Raw genomic sequence first — 15,348 nt, 5'->3', positions numbered from 1 at the left:
TCCCACCCTCCTCCTCCTCCTCCATCCTCTAACTTCCTTACCATCTTCCTCCTAATGTTATTAGTTTGTTCCAGGTCGTATCTATGACAACTCCACCACCACACACCAGACAAACACACATGCTTCGACCGCAGGGTAAATACAGTAGTAGTGCTTCCTCTTTCGTAGTGGGTTACAGTGAAGATGCAGATGATAATAATAGAGTATGTCCCCCAGGGCGCGAGCAAGGTAGGAAGGGAAGAGGAACGAGAGTAACAATGCTCCACGCTACACGTCTGGTGTACAACTGGCGACTTATCAGGGCAGTGACTGGGGCCAGGCTCCGCCACCCCCACCAACCTTCCTACAATATTCAGTTAACTCTGTCCGATTCCCCTCATTCACGCTTTAATAATTTTGCTTCGCACTGCATTTCTAGCTTTTCGTTCACGAACAATGTCTTTCAAACACACTATGCTTGGTAGAAAATATAAAATGTGTCGGTTTTCAAGTGTTTTCACAAACGTACGTTGTGTGTGTGTGTGTGTACTAGCCTATTTGTGGTTGCAGGAGTCGGTTCGCAGCTCCTGGCCCCCGCCTCTTTGCTGATCGCTACTAGATCCACTCTGCTCTAAGAGCCTTGTCATACCTCTCCTTAAAGCTACTTACGGATCCTGCCTCCACTTCACTGTGCGCGCGCCCACGCACGCACACTCGTACATAATAATAATAATAATAATAATAATAATAATAATAATAATAATAATATAGCCCTAGCTGACATAAATGACATACTAATATATAAAAAGCCCCTTGTTATGCAGAGTATTTCCGGCAAATTAGGTCAGTTTTGTCCCAGGATGCGACCCACACCAGTCGACTAACACCCAGGTACTCATTTTATACTGATGGGTGAACATGGACAGCAGGTGTCTTAAGGACACACGTCCTAATGTTTTCCAGGCGCACCGGAGATCCTATCTCCTGACCTCAGTGTGAGGTGGGCGCGCTAGCGATCGAGCTACGGGACATAGACACACATTATTGCAAAATATATACAGGCTCGTTAATTAAGACAGGTTTTAGGATACTCTATCTGGCTCCTCAACCGGAACATTTCTACATAACAGCTACAAACAGTCGCACTGGGAAGGCCCAATAGTGGGGAAATATAGCCTCAACAATCCTGGAATGTATGAGAGGGAAGAACAGAGCTCCTCACCTGACAGTGAGAGTCCCTCATGTGGGGGATTTTGTTTTGGTTATCCCTAATTCCTCTCTATGCACACGAATCGACCCGCAGGTCATTCGTATCAGTGCTGCACTTAGCCTTGCTGCCTCTATAGATCTGTGAGAAATATTATAAGTCATGAAGAAGCTAACACTATCATCGAGAGAAGCCTTGTAATGGAAGAATATCCAGCTGCCCCAGTTATGTAGGTCAGATGGCAGCCTGGACAGATGACAAGCAGGTGACGTGGGACCACACATGTGCATCCACACTAACTGATACCTGTCTCCAATACAGCAGGGAGGAAGGAGGGGCGGCAGCTGCCAGTTTCAGGGAGTTCCAAAGTCTTAAAAAGTATGGAGAAATTGTTCTTCATTACATGTTTGTTACCATAGGTTCAGAGACCCTCGGCTCATGGGTAGAGAACGCATGCAAGTTCCAGAAAGAATTAGGCTAACGATTCACCAGGGAAACAAATGATCCCAGAACAGATAGTTTGCTATTCCAGTATGTCAGTGTTGCAGCTCACAGGGGTAGTGTTTGTTGTTTTCTTGGATGCACATCCCAGCTCTGAGGAACTGGTGAATATTTTGAAGAGTAACTGTTGACAAACCCCCCTGTGTTTTCGCCCACCAAAGCAGCATGGGTTCGACTCCTTGACTAGTCGCAGTGTTGTTATTGATCAATACCACTTGTTCGTGGGTAACATTATATATACATGTATATATATATATATATATATATATATATATATATATAAATATATATATATATGTATATATATTTTATTTAACACACTGGCCGATTCTCACCAAGGCAGGGTGGCCCGAAAAAGAAAAACTTTCACCACCATTCGCTCCATCACTGTCTTGCCAGAAGGGTGCTTTACACTACAGTTTTTAAACTGCAACATATATATATATATATATATATATATATATATATATATATATATATATATATATATATATATATATATATATATATATATATATATATATATATATATATATATATATATATAGTAGGTTGGTAGACAGCAACCACCCAGGGAAGTACTACCGTCCTGCCAGATGACTGTAAAACAAAAACCTGTAACTGTTCTGCATGATGGTAGGATTGCTGGTTTCTTTTTCTGTCTCATAAACACGCTAAGATAACAGGGATATCTTGCTACTCCTACTTACACTTTGGTCACACTTCACAGACACGCACATGCATATATATATATACATACATCTAGGTTTTTCTCCTTTTTCTAAATAGCTCTTGTTCTTTTTTATTTCTTCTATTGTCCATGGGGAAGTGGAAAAGAATCTTTCCTCCGTAAGCCATGCGTGTCGTATGAGGCGACTAAAATGCCGGGAGCAATGGGCTAGTAACCCCTTCTCCTGTATACAATTACTAAAAAAGAGAAGAAGAAAAACTTTATAAAACTGGGTTGCTTAAATGTGCGTGGATGTAGTGCGGATGACAAGAAACAGATGATTGCTGATGTTATGAATGAAAAGAAGTTGGATGTCCTGGCCCTAAGCGAAACAAAGCTGAAGGGGGTAGGAGAGTTTCAGTGGGGGGAAATAAATGGGATTAAATCTGGAGTATCTGAGAGAGTTAGAGCAAAGGAAGGGGTAGCAGTAATGTTAAATGATCAGTTATGGAAGGAGAAAAGAGAATATGAATGTGTAAATTCAAGAATTATGTGGATTAAAGTAAAGGTTGGATGCGAGAAGTGGGTCATAATAAGCGTGTATGCACCTGGAGAAGAGAGGAATGCAGAGGAGAGAGAGAGATTTTGGGAGATGTTAAGTGAATGTATAGGAGCCTTTGAACCAAGTGAGAGAGTAATTGTGGTAGGGGACTCGAATGCTAAAGTAGGAGAAACTTTTAGAGAGGGTGTGGTAGGTAAGTTTGGGGTGCCAGGTGTAAATGATAATGGGAGCCCTTTGATTGAACTTTGTATAGAAAGGGGTTTAGTTATAGGTAATACATATTTTAAGAAAAAGAGGATAAATAAGTATACACGATATGATGTAGGGCGAAATGACAGTAGTTTGTTGGATTATGTATTGGTAGATAAAAGACTGTTGAGTAGACTTCAGGATGTACATGTTTATAGAGGGGCCACAGATATATCAGATCACTTTCTAGTTGTAGCTACACTGAGAGTAAAAGGTAGATGGGATACAAGGAGAATAGAAGCATCAGGGAAGAGAGAGGTGAAGGTTTATAAACTAAAAGAGGAGGCAGTTAGGGTAAGATATAAACAGCTATTGGAGGATAGATGGGCTAATGAGAGCATAGGCAATGGGGTCGAAGAGGTATGGGGTAGGTTTAAAAATGTAGTGTTAGAGTGTTCAGCAGAAGTTTGTGGTTACAGGAAAGTGGGTGCAGGAGGGAAGAGGAGCGATTGGTGGAATGATGATGTAAAGAGAGTAGTAAGGGAGAAAAAGTTAGCATATGAGAAGTTTTTACAAAGTAGAAGTGATGCAAGGAGGGAAGAGTATATGGAGAAAAAGAGAGAAGTTAAGAGAGTGGTGAAGCAATGTAAAAAGAGAGCAAATGAGAGAGTGGGTGAGATGTTATCAACAAATTTTGTTGAAAATAAGAAAAAGTTTTGGAGTGAGATTAATAAGTTAAGAAAGCCTAGAGAACAAATGGATTTGTCAGTTAAAAATAGGAGAGGAGAGTTATTAAATGGAGAGTTAGAGGTATTGGGAAGATGGAAGGAATATTTTGAGGAATTGTTAAATGTTGATGAAGATAGGGAAGCTGTGATTTCGTGTATAGGGCAAGGAGGAATAACATCTTGTAGGAGTGAGGAAGAGCCAGTTGTGAGTGTGGGGGAAGTTCGTGAGGCAGTAGGTAAAATGAAAGGGGGTAAGGCAGCCGGGATTGATGGGATAAAGATAGAAATGTTAAAAGCAGGTGGGGATATAGTTTTGGAGTGGTTGGTGCAATTATTTAATAAATGTATGGAAGAGGGTAAGGTACCTAGGGATTGGCAGAGAGCATGCATAGTTCCTTTGTATAAAGGCAAAGGGGATAAAAGAGAGTGCAAAAATTATAGGGGGATAAGTCTGTTGAGTGTACCTGGTAAAGTGTATGGTAGAGTTATAATTGAAAGAATTAAGAGTAAGACGGAGAATAGGATAGCAGATGAACAAGGAGGCTTTAGGAAAGGTAGGGGGTGTGTGGACCAGGTGTTTACAGTGAAACATATAAGTGAACAGTATTTAGATAAGGCTAAAGAGGTCTTTGTGGCATTTATGGATTTGGAAAAGGCGTATGACAGGGTGGATAGGGGGGCAATGTGGCAGATGTTGCAAGTGTATGGTGTAGGAGGTAGGTTACTGAAAGCAGTGAAGAGTTTTTACGAGGATAGTGAGGCTCAAGTTAGAGTATGTAGGAAAGAGGGAAATTTTTTCCCAGTAAAAGTAGGCCTTAGACAAGGATGTGTGATGTCACCGTGGTTGTTTAATATATTTATAGATGGGGTTGTAAGAGAAGTAAATGCGAGGGTCTTGGCAAGAGGCGTGGAGTTAAAAGATAAAGAATCACACACAAAGTGGGAGTTGTCACAGCTGCTCTTTGCTGATGACACTGTGCTCTTGGGAGATTCTGAAGAGAAGTTGCAGAGATTGGTGGATGAATTTGGTAGGGTGTGCAAAAGAAGAAAATTAAAGGTGAATACAGGAAAGAGTAAGGTTATGAGGATAACAAAAAGATTAGGTGATGAAAGATTGAATATCAGATTGGAGGGAGAGAGTATGGAGGAGGTGAACGTATTCAGATATTTGGGAGTGGACGTGTCAGCGGATGGGTCTATGAAAGATGAGGTGAATCATAGAATTGATGAGGGAAAAAGAGTGAGTGGTGCACTTAGGAGTCTGTGGAGACAAAGAACTTTGTCCTTGGAGGCAAAGAGGGGAATGTATGAGAGTATAGTTTTACCAACGCTCTTATATGGGTGTGAAGCGTGGGTGATGAATGTTGCAGCGAGGAGAAGGCTGGAGGCAGTGGAGATGTCATGTCTGAGGGCAATGTGTGGTGTGAATATAATGCAGAGAATTCGTAGTTTGGAAGTTAGGAGGAGGTGCGGGATTACCAAAACTGTTGTCCAGAGGGCTGAGGAAGGGTTGTTGAGGTGGTTCGGACATGTAGAGAGAATGGAGCGAAACAGAATGACTTCAAGAGTGTATCAGTCTGTAGTGGAAGGAAGGCGGGGTAGGGGTCGGCCTAGGAAGGGTTGGAGGGAGGGGGTAAAGGAGGTTTTGTGTGCGAGGGGCTTGGACTTCCAGCAGGCATGCGTGAGCGTGTTTGATAGGAGTGAATGGAGACAAATGGTTTTTAATACTTGACGTGCTGTTGGAGTGTGAGCAAAGTAACATTTATGAAGGGATTCAGGGAAACCGGCAGGCCGGACTTGAGTCCTGGAGATGGGAAGTACAGTGCCTGCACTCTGAAGGAGGGGTGTTAATGTTGCAGTTTAAAAACTGTAGTGTAAAGCACCCTTCTGGCAAGACAGTGATGGAGTGAATGATGGTGAAAGTTTTTCTTTTTCGGGCCACCCTGCCTTGGTGGGAATCGGCCGGTGTGATAATAAAAAAAAAAAAAAAAAAATATATATATATATGTGTGTGTATGTGTGTGTGTGTGTGTGTGTGTGTGTGTCGTGCCGAATAGGTAAAATTGGTCAATTAGCAAGAACCCATTTAAAATTAAGCCCTTTCTAACATTTTATCTTATACGTTTAGAGATACATTTTTCATTCATATTAATAGAAAAACTAATAATTTTGTAACAAAAAAACACAGAAAACTTACCTAACCTTATTATAACAAGCGCAATTTAATTTAACCTAATCCAACTAAATATATTTTAGATTAGTTTACAATAATTTAGTAACAATCTCAACGGAATATATTTTTTCGTTAGGTTCAGAATTATTTTTTTTGTGAAATTATTGTTTACACATTTTCGCTTGCCTCATTCGGCAAGAAGAGCGATGCCATTTAAGCCAAAATCGCAAGTTTTACCTATGCGGCACGACATATATATAACAGGGGAGAATTCGAACTATCCTCCCCTGGACAGAGACTTGAATAACAGCAGTTCAAATTACAATCAACTACAACGTAGCTGGAATTGTAACCTAAGCCATACCTGGGCTGACTATAATTTGAACTCGCTGTTATTCGAGTCTCTGAATATACGCAAAACCCTAAGCTGGTTGTATGCATGTGCTGACGAGGTGCTGAAATATTCCTGCAAGTGTGTGAGTCCGAGATGCTCCATGGAGGGATGGAGCAACTTGTGATAGATAAAACCTTCACTCCCTTCTCATTAAAGTGCTTGTGCTTGAGTGGGTCTGGTCACTGCGCTCAGCTGCGTTGTAAACGCCAGGAAACATGGCGCTGGTTTTTGTCTTCTTGTGTGCAGACCAACGGGATAAAAGAATTAGAAATAGAACATATTTCCTTCATTGCAGATCTAATATTTAAGTCCCCCTCCTTTTTTCCTCTGATTTTTTTCTAATACACGTGAAAAAATCCTTTCGAATTTGTCTTGGATCACTTGCAATTTTGCTTCCATAGTCTCGTTTAACTTTTCTTATTTATTTTTCTCTTAATATGAACACATTGATGTGTCAGGAAATCCTGTCATGTTCTTTTTCGATATATGGGTAAATTCATCCCTTCTCTCCCAACTAAAATTTTAATCTTATCAACCTGAGATCATTTTCTTTAATTAAATCTTTCTGTGGAGAATATCTGTTATTTGGGCAACTTGTACATTCTTTATAATAAATGTTACATCAGCAGTTATCTCTGTTACTGTTTGTAAGATCTTCGTCGATATGGACGAAGACGTGTGAAACGAACACTTAAGGCGTAATATTATGGAAATATTTCGGTCCTGGGACCTTGTTTACCTCAATTATTCATAGAGTATGAGAGACAGAGGTTTATGTAATGTTATGGGTCATCAGCATCGCAACATGATCAGGACCCGTGTCGGGAAACACTTGTTCAGTTTCCTGACAAATAAAGCAACAACAACAAGAGGGTTTTACATATCTGAAAGTACAGGTGATGGCGAAACGTGCTCAAGAAGCATGTCGGCCAGCGTAGCAGATATGGTATAATTTCCTGTTCTTTTTGCTACATCCATAATAATAATAATTAAAAATAATAATTTTTATTTTACAAGTACATGACACAACTATTACAGATCTAGTTAACATCATTGACCTACTATATAGTAACCCATTGAGTATGCAGAGCATTTCTGGCAACTTGGGTTAATCTTGTCCCCAAGAATGCGACCCCGCAACAGTCGACTAACCATCAGGTACCTACTTACTGCTAGGTGAACAGGGACAGCAGGTGTAAGGAAACATGATCAACGTTTTACCCGTGCCGGGTGAAATGTTGCTACTGACTTCTAGCAACCACCCAGCTGTGGTGTTACCTGGCGATTCTCGTCAGTGCTACAACAGTAAGGCTATTCCTGCAAGCGTGCTCCGTGAGTGAATGTGATTTTGCCAGATTCTTCCCTTCAGTTCATGATTAGTGCTGAAATTCATGATGTATCTTACACCTAGGAAGTGTACAAGTATTATAACTCTTAGAAAACGTGCTGATTTGAGTATCAAGACAGATCACCGAAAATGTGAGCCTAGCAAAGTCAACTGTTTATCGGATTCTGAAGAAAGCTGACGACACTGGTGATTGTGGAGCGCTGCGTCGAAGATGTGGAAGAAAACGCCAGACAACACCTCACGATGACTAGGGTATCATAAGAAATAGTGTAAAGGATCCCAAGAAAACCAGCAAGATTTACAGAGAGATTTGGCTTCAGCTGGCCTAAATATTGATTCTTCGACGAAGGCTCCTTGAAGTTGGCAGAACTGCCAGAAAGCCGGTAAAGAAACAGTTATTGACTGATGTTTTGAAGAAAAAAAAAGGCTGCGGTTGGTACTCAGTCATAAGGAATGAACGAAAGATGAATGGCTAAAAGTTATATTTTCAGATGAGGCGAATTTTGAAGTACATTGATATAGACCAGTGGTAGTGAGACGGAGCAAAGGCGAACCTCTTCGCAATGGACACATTCAACAAGCGCCAAAACACCGTCCAGGGTCGTTAGCCCTGGACGGTTTGTTACTGTTAATGGAACAATGACAAATGCAAGGCAATGTTGTCAACTCATTTGCTTCCCATTGTGGATAGAGACTTTCTTGATGGAGAAGGCATTTTCCAGCAGGATCTTGCTTCGTGCCACACTTCCAGAAAAACGCTGACATTCTTCGAAGAGAGTGGGCTAAGCGTTCTAAATTGGCCTAAAAATTCTCCTGACATCAACCCAATTGAGAATCTATGGGCAATAACCAAACGCAGAATCGCGATAAAGGACAATTCAACTGTGGAGAAGCTAATTGCTGCTGTTATTAGGACCTGGTGCCACGACGAAGAACTTACCAAAATGTGTTCAACATTAGCCAGATCTATGCCAAGTGTGTAACAATGCTTATAAAAGCAAAGGGTAGTCATATCTCATATTAAATCAATTATCTGTCATATCATTGCCGTGTATTTTTCAAATAAACATTAGTATTCCAAATAAATGTCTTATTTCATCAATGTCCCAATAAATATAAACATTATGTACACTTCCCTATGTGTATACACGCATGTGTTTACCTTCATGTGTATGCGCATACGCAGCATGCCGTGTCTTGCGTGTGGGTACACCATTTCATACAATCATACACTGACTGTGTGTGCTAGATGTACACTCACAGTTGCTATGATATACTGTGTTTGTCCCTGTGCACCACTTCTTTTTTTATTGCCTTTAAAATGTCGATGTTTGTGTTTGTTTTTATTGCCGCCTGGCTTACAGCTGTTGGTGAATATACCATATTATTAATGGTAGTCAATACCGATAATTTGATGTATACAAATTTGGTATTCCTTGTGAAAGGTATTCCTTGGTTATTGATTTGGCGTCATTTGTTTTCAAGGCTCTCTAGCATTATAAAAGCTTGTTTCAGCTTTTTTCTCGTAAGATCAACAGCAGTTGCATTAACAGCAACAACAGCTGCCGTAGCTAAATTAGCAGCAGCAGGAGCAGCAACAGCTGCAATAGGAGTAGCAGCAAAGGTTGCAGTAAGAGTAGCAACAACAACAGCTGCAGTAGCAACAACATCTAAATCACCAGTAGCAACAATAGCTGCAGTAGCAACAATAAATGCAGTAGCAACAGGTGCAGTAGCAACAACACCTAGATCAGCAGTAGCAACAATAATTGCAGTAGCAACAACAGCTGCAGTAGCAACAACAATAGCTTCAGTAGCAGCAACAACAGCTGTAATAATGGCAACAACAATCGCAGTAGCAGCAGCAACAGTTGCAGTAGCTGCAACAACTGCAGTATCAGCAACAAAAGCTACAGTAACAGCAACAGCAACTGCAGTAGCAGCAACAACAACTGCAGTAGCAGCAACAACAACTACAGTAGCAGCAACAACAACTACAGTAGCAGCAACAACAACTGCAGTAGCAGCAACACCAACAACTACAGTAGCAGCAACAACAACTACAGTAGCAGCAACAACAACTACAGTAGCAGCAACAACAACTACAGTAGCAGCAACAACAACTACAGTAGCAGCAACAACAACTACAGTAGCAGCAACAACAACTACAGTAACATCAGTAGTAATAATATCATGAACAGCCGCAACACCAGAAGTAGAACCATCATCAGAACGTTTCAGATTTACCATTCAGGATCAGAACGTTTCGGACTTACCATTCAGGATCAGAACGTTTCAGACTTACCATTCAGGATCAGAACGTTTCAAACTTATCATTCAGGATCAGAACGTTTCAGACTTACCATTCAGGATCAGAACGTCTCAGACTTACCATTCAGGATCAGAACGTTTCGGACTTACTATCCAGGATCAGATCGTTTCGGACTTGCCATTCAGGATCAGAACGTTTCAGACTTACTATTCAGGATCAGAACGTTTCGGACTTACCATTCAGGATCAGAACGTTTCAGACTTACCATTCAGAATCAGAATATTTCGGACTTAAACATTTTGAGTAAAAACTTGACGAACCTAAACATCCAGAATTTAAACATTTCAGGGTCTTCGTTCAGCTACTCAGACTTTAGGGATGTATTACCCATACATATAATAATAATATAACAAGGATACAACTTGGGTATCCATTTGCTTGAGTATTTTTGCAGTCTTGGTGTAGTTTCGTAGTCTTCTTCGTTTCGTATCTTCCCTAAAATTTGGCATCAATTGGGAAAGGTATATAAGAAGGTAGCCAGGCTGGCAGGTCGCTTACATATACAGTACCCGGGTGGTGGGGTGGGATAACTTCGTTGTTACAGTGGTCCATCTTAACTTCTCGCTTCTCATTGGGATTCTTAGTCTTTAGTGTCATGTTCTAAAACCGTGTACGAGTGAAACGTTGTGGTAAAGGTTTGAGATGTGTTAAGTGTCTTGTCGTTGACTTGTCGGGCTGCCTCTTCCATTTACCCTCAACTGTGTAAGATAAAAACGAGTAAGATTATTTAGGTACACGAACACATAAATATAGTTACACAAATTATTATACATAGTAACGTATGTGTAAATTATCTAGGATACCTAGGATTCCCTAGGATAACAAGTGTGAAATTCTGCTTCGATGGCCTCTTTTGCAGTCAAGGATTCTGTAGGAAGTCTGTCAGTCCTTCTCTTTTCTGTCTAATTTATGTAAACATGTGTTGCAACCCCTGAATGGGTTGCAATGATTATGTATATATATAATTATTACCTTTTCATTTAATTTTATATTGCTTATATTTGCGATAATAGCTAAATCGTAAATGTATTGCTTTATATTGTTATTTGACGTAGTTTCCTTTGTTAGGTAGGATGTAACATATTATGTGCTCAGTTCAAGTCTTGATTGTCTAACTACTGTAATTATCGCTCTTTGCTCGTTATTCTGCCGGTTTCTGAGCTGCAGTTGTCCACGGAGCTATCACGTGATCGAGGGGGGGGGGTGTCCTCACCTCGCCTGAAGTATTCAGTCTGCTCTAGACTCTCTTGGTGGTCGGACAGATTGTCTGTCTCATTATTCTTGTTAGTTCTGTAGAACTCTGTTCTCAGAACATTGTATAGACTTAGTGATTTTCGACGTTGTACTGAGGTTGTGTGTCTCATAGACACTCTGAGTAACTCAGGTCCTGAGCTGTAACTTCTCACTTAACTTGTACTGGTTTCTGTGTATTATCACAGTCGGGGATTTTCTTATGCTGAACTTAGATTCAGTAGTATGGGAGTTTGGTGACTTGTGGAGGATCTGCAAATGGTCCCTACTTAGTGTCGTTATATTATCTCCTTGATCCTGATTCTGTGACGCAGTTGCTTGTTGTATTGCTATTGGGCTTAGCATTCTTTTTTGTTCAAGCAGACTGTTCTGGTTGCAAGTCGGTTAAGAAGTTAGTTTATCTGAGGACTTTGTCAGTCACTTGTTTAAGTCTAGTCGATTCTTGAGACATAATGAACTACTTAGAGCTCTTACACACATACACATAAACTTGTACATATTTGTAATATCTTATTAAATGTTAATGTACCAGACGGTACTTAAGAATTATAAATGTGATATGTGCTTTCAGCACAATACTATTGTATACGAGAGAGATTGATATTATTTTGATTACTGTGATTAATTTAATTTAATTTAATTTGATAATAAACCTCTAGACTTAATAAATTTATTAAATTTTAATTTCTCTAGTTAGTAGCCTACCAGTTGTAATCCTGAAGCACTATTGAATTATACTGAATTTTAATGGATAATTGGACAAGGATACTGACTACTTGTTACGAAAACCCAGTAACAGGCTGTATGCTAGAAGGACAGTCCTTTCTAGTATTCACTGGAGATCTCTAAACTTTTAGAATCGCGTTTTTTGTAACAACATGTCGTAGACTTTCTTTCAGGTTTGTGAGAACTCGTGTCGAATATCTTCTTACAGTCTAGAAATAGGTAGTTAGTTCATTCTTTGTTCTTGCTTAATATCTGTTACTCTGTCGTGGAACTCATTAAGTCTGTGAGACAAACTTTATCTTCCCCTATTTCATCCTGGCTCCCTCTCATGATTCCCTGCCTCTCAAGGTATTCCGTCAGTCTTGTATTATCTTCTTCATTACTTTAGGTTGCTATCTTGAGCACTATGTGTTTTATTGTCCACTTATTGGGGAATATAAAGATAGTATAATAACATATGTGATATCTTATTAATGAAAATAAGATACCAGATATATTAAGAAGATTTCCTAAATTTGCTTTCAACAGATAAGTTAACTGTAGATATAAATCTAGATGTACTCCTGTTAACCCTTTTGGGGCCTAATTCCTAGATCTTTGGTGTATCCATACGCTCTTGCGCTACCCTCCACAGGATGGATATGGGGTGCACAATAAACTAGCCACTTCGGTGGTAAAATCAATCAAATCATTACCTTAGATACTATGTATGACAAATAGCATGCATGTAGTGTATTGCTAGCCGTCTTGAATAATGGAATGACATTTGGTGTTTTCCGGGTTTCCGGAACTTTCAATGTCTACATTGATTTGTTGTAGATTTTCAATAATGGTTCACACGATGCCTCTGCTCCACTCAGGACCCCCGTTGAGGTAATGTTCGGTTTTTGTTGGTCTATCCTTTCTCTCCATCAGTTTGGTCTTCCACGAGCCAGGTTCCCATATATGATGTAAGTGGTTTAGTTCGCCTGTTGGCGAAACGTTTCCACAGTAAAGATTCTAATTCTTCGAGTTCCAACATGGGCATTATTTCTCTCACTGCTGACGTGTGGTTACAGTCTGCCATAACCAGTAGTTTTACTTTGGGCTGCAACCTCTGTGTATCCACATTTTTGCAGTCTTCTTACCGCTGCTACTACCTTGAGACTCCTGGTCAAGATAGTTTGAACTGTAAATAATCTTTTCTTCAACAAGTATATGTACAAGGTATACAGGCCATAGCTGAAATCAGTGACATACTGCTATATAAAGCCGCTTGCTATGCAGAGCATTTCGGGCAAATTAGGTCAGTTTTGTCCCCAGGATGCGACCCACACCAGTCGACTAACACCCAAGAACCTATTTTACTGTTAGGTGAACATGGACAGCAAGTGTCTTAAGGAAACACGTCCTAATGTTTCCAGCTGTACCGGGCATCGACCCCCGGCCCCCCGTGTGTGAGGTGAGTGAGCTAGCAATCGAGCTACGAGACACCTCCTCCTCTGTGCTACCTATTTCTTTCATTTCCTCAAAACTTCACTTCTTTCTTGCTCGTAATGTCACTTCTCCGCCGTTGTTTCTTCACTTCTTCCTCAGCACTTGATATCTCGTTTGAAGTATTGTATCAGATATTGTATCTGTGATGGCTACACTTTCTGGAACGTTATCGGCTGATACTGTATTAAATTTTGCTTGCTGCTCTCATTTTTGTATTTCACCGTTCTTCATGGCTCCATCTGTATTATGTAAGTAAATATGATTTTACTTTCTTCTACTATGTTTAGACTTAAGTCTTATATTGTAGAAACTTATTCTGTTGGTAGTTGGGAGGGTTTCTACTCCACTGAGAAGAGGGCAAAGCGCAGGCAATTGTGTTGTGGCTGGGAGCTGATATTCTACTGTTTGGGTTAATAATAATATATTTATTTATTACAAGTACAAGTACAAGGTATACAGTCCTACCTGACATCAGTGACATACTACTATATAGAAAGCCCCTTGTTATGCTGAACATTTCCGGGAAATTAGGTCAGTTTTGTCCCAGAATGCGACCCACACCAGTCGACTGACTCCCAGGTAGCCATTTTACTGACGGGTGAACATAGACAACCGGTGTAAAGAAACATGCCCAATGTTTCTACCCTCGCAGGGAATCGAACCCAGACCCTCGCCGTTTGAAGCAAGAGCTTTAGGCTAGGTCAGGAAACGGGAAAAGTGTTTCCTAAGGCAGGTCTTGATGATGATGGCCGCCACCTTTGTAACTTGCCATGATTGTGACCAGATCTACCTGGAGTTAGTTACCTTTGTAACTAGTTCAGCTATCATAACTTTGGGGTCCAGTCCCTGGACCCATTATGTACCTCTGTAATCTTTTGACTACCGCCCACAGGATGGGTCTGGGTGCATAATAAAGATATTATAGTAAACGCCACTGGAGCTTTTGGTCATCTGCCCGAGGCCTTACACTGGCGTACCCGGTCCATTCATTCAAAAATTCGTATAATTATTATTCTACCGTTGGTTTATATTCAGTATGGGTAGAAGAGGAATGTAGTAAATTGATGGCAGTTTGAGGAGAGTAAGTTGTGCAAGAAAGGTATAAAATACCGACACTGAAAGTTAAGACACATGTGCAACATCTGGATATCGTTATTGTAGACGTTTCGCCATCCAGTGAATTTATCAATACAAATTCTAGGACATACTTAGAAGACAGTAGAGTAAGGACAGGAGAGACGAGGAATCAGTGTGTGAAGAAAATTTTTTGTTTTAATATAGGATGAGGTATGTGGAAAGGAGGGGAATAAGGGAGAAAAAATGAATAGTTTGGGAGGAGCGGTGCGACGTGGAGGTCAGGATGGCTGCCTCCCGCTGACTGAGGACGGGTAATTAGGGAGGTTCATGTTTATGGATTTGTATGTACTCGCCTATTAGTGGTTGCACAAGCTGAGTCTCAGCTCCTGGCCCTACCTTCAAGCTTGCCGCTTGGAGAGAGGACCCTACGGAAGTAAGAGAGGCGGTAACTTCCATATTAATTGTAAACCTCCGCCCTACATGCACTGGTAACTATACTGGTCACTCCCACACCATATATATATGTCGCGCCGAATAGGTAAAACTTGCAATTTTGGCTTAAATAGCAACGCTATTCTTACCGAATAAGGCAAGTGAATATTTGCGTATGCAATAATTTCGCAAAGATCGTTCTCAACCTAACGAAAAAAATATATTTCATTGTGTTTGTTTATTATTAAATTATTGTAAATTTATATAAAATATATTTAGTTGGATTAGGCTAAATTAAATTGT

The sequence above is a fragment of the Cherax quadricarinatus genome, chromosome 55, assembly GCF_038502225.1.
Source record: "Cherax quadricarinatus isolate ZL_2023a chromosome 55, ASM3850222v1, whole genome shotgun sequence".
Classification (NCBI taxonomy): Eukaryota; Metazoa; Arthropoda; class Malacostraca; order Decapoda; family Parastacidae; genus Cherax; species Cherax quadricarinatus.
Note: the sequence above shows the minus strand (reverse complement) of the source record.